General features: G+C 48.0%; 1 long non-coding RNA gene across 9 annotated transcripts in view; it reads right to left on the bottom strand.

Moving 5' to 3' along the window:
• Window positions 1–10,385, bottom strand: part of LOC114901480 — a 126,643-nt gene that overhangs the window by 11,025 nt on the left and 105,233 nt on the right. For 3 of the 9 annotated variants that reach the window (XR_003795168.1, XR_003795166.1, XR_003795167.1), the window contains exon 11: window positions 5,933–6,081. This is a non-coding gene — a long non-coding RNA (uncharacterized LOC114901480). Of the gene's footprint in view, window positions 1–3,612; window positions 6,082–10,385 lie in introns of those variants that run through there. The other 6 variants (XR_003795162.1, XR_003795165.1, XR_003795164.1 and 3 more) reach the window with 3 other exon arrangements.

Genomic DNA, 10,385 nt, shown 5'->3' with positions numbered 1-10,385 from the left:
ACAGCAAACACACAGAGCACACACACAAACACACAGCAAACATACACACATGACATACAGCAAACACACACACAGCAAACACACAGCAAACATACACACGTGACATACAGCAAACACGCAGAGCACACACACAAACAGCAAACACACAGCACACACCACAAACATACACACATGACATACAGCAAACACACACGCACAGAACAAACACATAAACACACAGCAAACATATACACAACATACAGCAAACACACAGAGCACACACACAGCACACCCAGCAAACACACACACAAGGTCACACGTCCAAGTTAGGTGTGCGATCCAGCAAACAACCACAGAGCAGCCGGTTCCACAGGAGTGAGGGGTCCCTGGTCTCCGAGGACAGATGTACCCAGGCGGTCCTCCGTCAAGATGAACTGAGCACCGGGAGAGGTGCAGGAATATGTGCACGACCATCAGCCATGCCCCCCCCCCAACCAGGTAGCTGGGTATCTCCCAGGCTCTGCTCTACACCCACCAGGAGAAGGACTCGGGCCGTCCCCCAGGACCGTCCAGCTGGGCAGCGTGCACTGTGGTAAACCCCGTGACACACGTGAAGGAGGCAGCGAGCAAGGACAGAAGGGTGACAGGTGGACACAGTGGGGCGGAAGGGAGGCGTCAAGGAGGAGATGTCCTCCCAGTCGGCTCCGGCTGCTACAGCAAACAGCACGAACGGACGGGGCGGCTTAAACAACAGACATTTATTCTCTCAGGATTCTGGAGGCTGAAAGCTCAAGACCAAGGTGCCAGCAAATCACTGTCTTGCTGGCGTGTAAACAGCCTCCTCACCTGGCCTTTCCCGGTGCCACACACGGAGAAAGGGAGGTGAGGGGAGACAGAGAGGGAGGGAGAGAGAGGGAGAGAGAAGGAGAGGGAGGGAGTCCTTTTTCTCTCTTCCTCTTCTTATGAGGGCACTAATCCCATCACAAGATTTCATAAAACCTAAAATCCTGCCTTTGGGGGTTTGATTTTTTCAGTGCTGGCATGAATGTGTTCTATAGTTTCTGGAACAAGAATTAAACCCCAGATGGAAAGTGCCTTCCAAGCCACCCTCATTTGAAGGACAATGCTCAAAATATAATTTTCCAAATGAAGAAAATGTTCCCAGTCAACGATGTATGATCGTTTGATTGGACGTTAATAACGCGGTCCAAGCTCCCGCTGCCCGTGGCACAGCTGGGGGCCGCTCCGCTGGGCTGCAGGGAACAGCCACGCAGAGAGCAGGGACCAGGGCCCCTGACAGCTAGCGCTCTCTGTGCTGTCCTCCCCACACGTTTCCAAGACATGAACATCACACGGCTCCGCAGACAGAGGCATCAGGATTTGTCCCCAGGCTTCCACGGGGGAAGTCTCCAGGCTGAAGGACCTGGCCTGCGAGAGCCCCCGGCCAGGTGTCTCCGTGTCCTTCACCTGCCCACTTCCTCCCCGCAAACCTAGACGCCCTTCCTCTGTGTCACCTCTCTCACCGAGGTGCCACTGTCGCCCGCACAGACACACACACAGCTACCCTGGGGCAGAGTCCACCTTGCAAATTGGTCAGCAGCTCTCATATAAACTGGCACTTCTTTTGGAAATAAGTGTCAAGAACTTTAAAAGCATTTATACGTTTTCATTCAGTAACGGCATTTTCTGAGAATCTATCCTGAGATTCTAAGAATATCATCGGGGGCAGGGAGGCACAAAGCTGTGTAATTACTAAATATAATTTTTTATAGTGGAAAACTTGGAGATAATTTAAATATACAACCATAGGGTAGATGCTTTATAAAGTATGATTCATCAGTTATATGGACAATTATGCAGGCAGAAAATGATGGGTACAATAATTTTTGCCAGGCTCTCATATTTTGATGTATTTCCTTCCCATTATTTCTTCAGGCTTCTTTTTTTGTAAGTAAATATAAAGTTAACTATAATTAGCAGTGGTTGCTTTTTCTCCTTTTCTGTGTTTTCCTAATTTTTATGATCAACATGAATTTCTCTAATGGAGCAATTAACAAATTCTTCTCAAGGAGTGAGGGCACAGAAAGGTTGTCTTTGCAGCTCAAGGGAATATCCTGACTCCTGACTGAAAAGAGTGAGCTTGGTCAGGGTTCAGCCCCAGATTTAGCCATTGCGGTTAATATCTGTGAGTTTTGTTTTGTTTTGTTCTCAAATACTCTGTCCAAGGTCAATCACACACACACACACACACACACAGATGCTTATGACATGTCTGCTCCTGGGTCAAGAGCCTGCCGTGAACTTGGGAAGGGAAAGGAGGAAAACCCATGGCAGAGGTATAGTGTGCTGTAAAGATCATTCCAAATGATAGCACAGAGCATCTTGCTTCATCCTCTCTCTATAAAGAAAGCAGAACCCACTGCGGTTAGGAGCTAGGAGGTCAGAGCAGGTAGCAAGGATCAGTGCAGGAGGGCCCTGGAATCCTGTTAGTGGGACGCCTCCAGCTGTGCACCCCTGTCCTCTCCCTGCACCTGCACCCTGCTTTGTGCAGCCACATCTATCTCCTAGGCTCCAGCCATAGCGGCCTTGTCCCTGGGCCCCGCCAGCCCATCTTCCCACCAAGCCTGGCACCTGCGCCCCCGTGAGGAACCCCTTCCCCCAGACCTATCCATCCTCGGGCCCCAAACATCATAGAGGTCTCAGTTCAAATGTCCCATCCTCAGAAGCCTTGCCGACTACCCTGCGAAGCCAACCGCCCACCTCCAGAGCCTGTCACTGCAATCTGTTTTCTCCAGGACATTTGCCAGTGCCTTAAATTTTCTGGTTTGTTTATTGTGTTTATTTTGAAACTTTCCCCCTAACAGATAAGTTCCCAGAGGGCAAGGGCTCCGCTGCTGATGGCCCCGTCCCTAAGTGCAGCCGAGGTGGGTGCTCACCAGTCACCTCTGCTGGGGGAGTGAATTCCAGCAGCAGGACTTGCCAGCCCTGAGGCCACGTGTCTCCTCCTTGAACCTTCCCCTCAGCTCCCCTGGGTGGCCCTTTCTGAGAGAGAAGAGGCCGTTTGCCAAGTACAGGGCGATACTCCTCCCCGGAGCGATTTCTCTTCTGCCTTTAGGCTTCTGATACTACACAGAGGCAGGCTAAGAACTCGGAGACCTGAGATCTGGTTTCAGTTTTACTATTTCTCATAAAAATCATGTAATAATTCTGCCTCTGTTTCCACATTTGTCAAATGGGGGAAAAGATACCACTTACTTCCTAAAAGGGAAATAGATGAGAAAAGCCTTTCCAAACCCAAAGCGTGTGACATTTTCTGTGAAGAAGCTCGGGACAGAGCCCCCACTGCAGCTGAAGCTCTTTGATCTCCACTTCCCGTCCAACCACCAAGGGTGGCTCTAGTTTTAGTTGCTTCCTAAGGAATCAGGCAATGTTATTTTGCCCCCATCCCCTGGCTGGAGCTTAGAGTCCCATGGACCACACCTGGATGGGCCCCCCCTACTATGGGCAGCGCTGAGGCCTTCACCTGGAGAGAACCAGAAAAAGGAAAGCATACATCCTTGATCCCCATCCCCGTGATGGCACTAAGAAAGGTGTCCCATGGTGTCCTCATGGCTACCCCACCTTGTCCACAGGAGTCACCAGGCCATCACAAGTCACCCAGTAGGCGGTTCCAAATCCAGGGGTGGGGGGAAGGGGGGGAAGCTGGGGGAAGGTGGGGAAGAGGGGCAGGAGGCCTGATGTGACAAAGCCTCCCTCCCACCTGCCAGGGTGTCCTGCCTGCCTGGGGCCCTCCCAGAGGTTCTGAAAGCAGCTGGAACTTGAGAATCAGCCGGATTTGCTAGCTCAGGATTTACATTCTAGCTTGATACCTGCTAAGCCTTGTGACTCTGGGGAAGTTACTTAGGACCCTTGCGTTTTTCTCTTCTGCAAAATGGGACTCAGAATATAATTCACTTAGTATTATCATAAGAGTGTAAGTGCACTTCAGTTTTCTAGGATAATTTCTGGGATAAAGTAGATGCTCAATAATTCCCTACAGTTCTCTGTCCCATGGGGATGGGAACTTTGAGGTCAGCCCCACCCCACCCCATCCGGCTCCCCTAGAATCCAGGGGTCAGCCTGGATCTTTCCTCTTCTCTTCAACCTCGTTCCCACAGAGCCCTGCTGGATGCTAACATAAACATGACATATGCTATCACGCCATCCTCCATGAGCATATTTACTTTAACCCAAGATTCCTAGACGTGTGGTGAAGATAGAATTTCAGGCCAACTGGAGGCTGGTGGGGAGATAGATCAGAGAAAGTCTATTTTACCTGGAATCCAGGGATTGGCTAAAACTACTGTTTCTAAATTTGAAGTGATCATGTGGCCCCCAAACCACGGAAACCATATACAAGCCCTGGGGCCCCTGTCCTTTGAAGTCAAAGGTTTTTCCTTTAGTCTCCCAGGCCTCCTCTGGGTCTCAAAAGGCTGGCTCAAGAGTTAATGATTAGGAATGTGGAGATGTAGAAACAAAGATTAGCTGTTGGGCCAGGAAACTTGTAACAATTTAGACTATAAATCCGCCACATAGCAGAATCACCTGAAGTCCCAGTTCCCTGAAAGGTGTAGATAAAGGCCTGACTCACATCCCTAAGTTGTTTCTGCAGGAAGCAGAACCAGAAGAAAATTGTGACCACAAGAACACACACCCTAGATTGGTTGAAACCAAAAAGTTGATGATGCTTGAACTTCACCTTGATGCCAACCAATCAAGGAATTGTGCATGAGCTGATAACGCACCTTGCTGACCCCTCCCGCCCACTGCCTTTAAAACCCCTTCTCTGAAAGCCGTCAGGTACTTCAGGTCTTTTGCACATGAGCTGCCCATTCTTCTTTCTTGGCACTGGCAATAAACGCTGAACTTCCCTTCACCACAACCTGGTGACAGTAGACTGGCTTTACTACGCACGGGTGAGTGGACCCAAGTTTGGTTTGGTAACATGGCCTTCCTGCCCTCATCCTTCTTACCACCCTCCTTCTGACCCCCACCTCCACCCTGAGGTTTAACAGCTCAAAGTCCACTTGGAATCTCTCTCAACCTTTCATTCAGCGCTCAGCCATGTCACCTGGTCTCTTCTCCTTCACGGCAAACTTTCCCATCTCCAGAGCCACTAGGAAGCCATGCAGACCCCTCTGGGGGGCTCGCATAGGAGGGCTGAAATGATTTCCCTTCATGGGGCCAGTGGGACTGGCGCCCCAGGTGGGGATAAGGCGTGAAGAAGAGCGAGGCTCTATGGGAAAGAAATGGAAGGGAAGGGAAGAAAGCAGGGACAGGAAGGGGGAAACGAGACCAAAAGGTGAGGCTGGAGGAGAGGACGTCTGTGCCATGACCTCAAGTTCAAGCTTTCAAATATTCATAAGTTCTCTCCTCACCCTCTAAAATCAAACAGGTGCATTGGAACTTAACTTTGGAATTCAAGTAGGAGCTCAGGCTGAAAGAGGCAACATGTCAGAGTTAGTGGGATAATCATTTAAATCGTAGGAGTAACCCAAACTCTACATTTTAAGAAACAAAGAATTAAAACAAGAAAATGTCAAGGCTTCTCTTTTCTGAATTGTAGATTTAGAATAGTAGATAGCTAATTTGTACCTTCATGCTTTTTTCAATCAGAGAAGTGAAGATAATCACTCTTTCCTAATAACAGGCTTTCCACAGGTAGGTAGAGGACATTTTCTGCTCCATTCAGTAAGTGGAAGAGGGAGTAAAGGGCATTCTTGACGAGGGAAATAAAGCCTCTGGAAATTGTCTTAATAGCAGGCTGGGCGTTCAGGCAACAGGGGTGACCTCAGCTTTCCTGGGGCTGCCCTCCCCCACTCCCACCCTGCTCCGTTTCTCCATGACTCAAGGCTCCCCAGATACTCCAGCTGCTGGTGCCTCTTCTCCAGATACAGAGGGTGAAGGTCATTACCAGCAGATGACACACTCGTGCCCACTCATCCTGTAGGTCCCACCACAGTTGCCAGCTTCTTCTCCAAGTTTCCCCAGGTGAAGGTCACACTTTCCACTTTCTACTACAGGTGTTTGCTTGCATGTCTGTGTCCTCAGCGGACTCCTTTCCTGCAGTTACGGGAAACAGAGAACTCAGTTTTAGCTCTCAGCCAGAATGGAAAAGAATTTAAGATTTCAAATGTCTCTGAAGCTGAGATGCTCCAGAGTCAAATGTATCCTTTGGGGAGGGTTTCTGATCTAAAATCAAAAATTGAGAGTGATTTTAAAGAAGTGATCCCTTGAAGCTGGAAGAAAAACAGGGTTAGTTTAGGCAATAATTTAAGGTGATTAAGGAAAACCGGGATACCTAAATCACACCTTTGTGCTTTGTTTTCCCTTTAAATAATTATCTTTTTTCTCAAAACAGTAATGTTTTATATTCGATGCTTAGTTACTTAAATAGATTACAATATCAGTCAGGGGCCCACCTGGAAAGAGAAGGCATGTTCCTATGGGATTCTGGAGAAAGCTGCCTATAGGGACTTATGAGGGGCTGCGGGGTGAAGCACATCATCTGAGAAGGTCGGCGCACCCAGAAGTAGCAGTCATGGGGAGGGGTTGGCATTCCCAGACCCCAAGGGTCAAGAAGAAGAAACATAGCACCCTGGTGAGGGCTTGAGCTGTGTGGGAGGCGGAGGGGCTGGGGTGCAGGCGCCCAGCAGAGCTGAGCTTCTCCGAGAGATGAGCTGCTACTGGGACAGAAGCCAAAAGTGGGCGTAAATCCCGGAGAGTTAATCCCCGCCCTCTCCCCAGCTACGCCTCTGGCTGAAGCAGGGGGTACAGTCTCAGGGCAAACAAATACATCCCCAAGAGGCATGCGGAGAAGACCAAGAAGGAAGAAGAAGAAGGAGGGGGAGGGGGAGGGGGGAAAGGCAGGGATGAAGAATAACCAGCATGAATATTTTATTTTTTTAGAAAGTATATTGGTAGGAAAGGCTGCTAATCTCCCTCCTATTCTGTCTGCCACACTTACCACCTCAATTCAGATCAAAGGAAAAAGTCAAATGCAACAGCAGTTACCTAATCGGAGTTCACACCTGTACCAAGAACATAATCAGAGCCAAGCATTGATTTTTTTTCAATGGAAACCTACAAGACAACATCAAATATGCAAGGTGTGTGTGTGTGTGGGAGAGAGAGAGAGAGAGAGAGAGAGAGAGAGAGGAAATGAGAGGAAGAGAGGAGTCTGTGATGGCCAATAGAGTATAACCAACAGTTTTCTCAGATCTGAACCTCGGTGCTGTAGTTTACTTGGCAAAGCCCTGAATTAGCAGCAGACCTGTATTTTAACACCCTCCCATGAGGAAAAACTAATTTGCATTTGGTTAAAGCTATTTAAATGAAGCAGGTTAATTTTTTCTAACCAATGTTTAAATAAGTGCAGCAATCTTGATGGTTTCCCCTGGGAGGAGTACAGTCCTGGGAGGCTGAAGTTCACTTGCTGCCCCAGAGAGGTGACTGCCTGATCCTGGATCACAAATATTCAGTCAACGGGATGTGAGCTGCATCTCACGGTGAATCTCTACGGAGTCTCCAATCACACTGGATCACACATCCCTGTGTTGTTTTATTGGCTGTCTTCCCCCATAGAATGTGAGCCCCCCTAGGGCAGAGATGTCTGTCTCTTTCACTCCCCACTGTTACCCACACCAAGAACAGCGTCCAGCACATAAAAGGTGTTCAAAATCTATTCATTCAGTGAATGAAGAAGTGAATGCATGATTAGTGAGCCCTCCAGGTCTAAAGGAGACACACTGTCTATAATATGTGTTACGGTAGATTAGATACAGGGTCCATTTCCCAGACCCCTGGTGCTGACTCCCCAGAATCCCATCTTTTGGTCCATGTCACCAGCAGCCTCTCCTCCTCATTAGACCCAATAAGCATGTGAAGAACCAACAGAATCAGGCAGTCAGGCTTTCTCTGGATGGGACTTCCTACCCCCACTAGACGGAGGACGATGGAAGAGCCTCTGCTTGTTTACACGCTCATAACTTAGATTTCATAAAGAAGACATTGCGAACGTTTTGGAATAGGAAACATGTTGGAGGAGGTCATCGAGACGACGTGACCACCAGCTGACCCTCAAGGCGGACCCAGGCAGTGGAGGTTCCTCATCCCATCCCCACATTTGAAGGTGAATCTGCCCACCATTCCACAGCGAGAGCCGTTCCGAGGACGCAGCCTTGAGAGAGCGAGCTGGTGCTGAGACCACCCAGTGTGGACATCTAATCATCTGTGGCCCCCAAGACAAACCCCATAAGTCAGTCCCCTTGCTTATCAAAACTGCCACCTGCCAATCTGGAGTGTCTGCCTCTTTCTTCGGTCCCTCTTTGCCCTCCATATATGGGGACCAGTTTGCAAACCAACAAAACATTTATTCAACAGTTTTTGAGCATCCACTTCTGGTGAAGCTCTGTGGCCCTCCTGGACTGGCCACTGGCTTAACTGGAGAGAAAAGTCAAGTGCAAAAGCAATTCTTAGTCCATAGGATTGTAAGACTGTAATAAGGATCGTAATCCATGTGCAAATTTCTGCAAGTTCTATTCTGGTCTCCTACAGCGCACACGTGCACACATGGTTCAGATTTTTACCCATCTTCCTTCTAATTTGTCTAACATATTTCACATCAATAGGTCAATGAGAAATAACAAGACACAACAATATGTTCCTTTGCAAATGTAATTAGGGAATCTTCCGGCAAACAAATAAACTCCTAGCTAATGCAAAACTTGTTTTCAAAATGCTTTTTCTGCCTGGAGCAGGCTTACAAATAAATATTGAGTGTGCCAGGAAGTTGTTCAATTATTCATGTACTGAACTTTTTAAGCGTAGCTAAGAAAGACAATCTCCTTGAATTTACCTACTTGCCTGAAAGCTATGTGTTATTCATTGGCAGGGAAGAGGTTTCTCCATATTCATTTTATTTACCTGTCAGTAGCACATCTTCAGGTGAAGTATCTCAAAATGCATTTTAAACCACTTAATTTTACCCGAGTTAGTGTCTGTCTTCCCTAAGCCTGAACTCAAAGGATTCTGCCCCATCAATTATTGGAGAGGTCAGAGATACCCATTGTAAGCATCCATGAGCAGATACCCATCCATCATTCACTCCACAGGTCATGAGGGAGGAGATGCAATGAAGAAAGGGCACTGCGGTCAGGGCGGGGAGATCCTATTTCTTGCCAGACACAGTCATGACCTTGGCAATCACTTTACACCTCTGAGGCTCCATTTCTTCCTCTTACAACTTAAACCTCAGAAAAGCAATATTTGCTCTGCCTGCATCACCAGGCTGAGGTTATATATATTAAAATTTTCTATCATTTAAGAGATGATTCAATATGCCTATGAAAATCCCTACTTTCCCTAAAGTAGGAATTTGCATGCATCTCCCAGCAAAAAAGTAAACATCCCTGACTGAGAGAGTTTTCACGACTCAGAACGTATGGGCCATTCTTTTATCTGATCATTTCACAAACTTTGATTTCAGGGCTCCATATGGCCAACACCAGCAGAAGATACTGGGAATGCAACATCCTCCCTGCCGTGGGTGAGCTCACAGAATGTTGAAGGAGCTGGACAGGAAGAAAAGAGGGTGGTAAGATGGTAAGTTACAAGCTATTCCAACATTGGCGACGCCAAAACGTGAAGATATGACATCATGAAGGTGGTGGGATGGACGATAGACTAGGAAGTGGAGTGGAGTGGAAAAGTACCAGTTGTGTTTGGGGGTGTTTCTGGCTTGGATGGGATGACGTGTTGGATAGTGGCTGATCCCGGGTAATATAAGAAAAGGTGTAACTGAGGTGAAAGAAACACGCAGACCTAAGGTTCGTGTTTGGTGGTGCAAACCTATGGCTTTTATTGAGTATGGAGAGGTTACCATGGGGACACACACACCCAGAGGACACAGGTCTGGAGGACCCAAGAAGGCAAGTGGACGAGGAGTTTGTAGGGGATATTGAACGAGTTACTGGATGAATGAAGCATAGTTCTTACTCCCGAGAACCTTACTATCTAGCGCCCCCTGACGGGGGTGGTCAGGGATAACTGGGGAGGGTCAACGTGAAACCAGGCCACATCCCTGAAGCGTCCACAGAAGAGCCTCCCCATCCACGATGCAGGCCGCTGTCCAGGTCGTAAATCGAGTGGACGGCTCTCCAGCCATTTTGCATTCTCAGCTCAGACAATGTGTTACTATTTTTTAAACTTTTTATTGGAGTATTGTTGACTTACAACGTTGTGTTAATTTCAGGTGTACAGCAAAGTCAATCTGTTATACATATACATACCGCCACTCTTTTTTTTTTTTTTTTTTTTTTGCGGTACGCGGGCCTCTCACCGCTGTGGCCTCTCCCGTGGAGGAGCAC

This window comes from Monodon monoceros, unplaced genomic scaffold (genome assembly GCF_005190385.1).
Source record: "Monodon monoceros isolate NGI ecotype Baffin Bay Population unplaced genomic scaffold, NGI_Narwhal_1 Super_Scaffold_2, whole genome shotgun sequence".
Classification (NCBI taxonomy): Eukaryota; Metazoa; Chordata; class Mammalia; order Artiodactyla; family Monodontidae; genus Monodon; species Monodon monoceros.
Note: the sequence above shows the minus strand (reverse complement) of the source record. Positions and strands in the feature narration are given on the sequence as shown.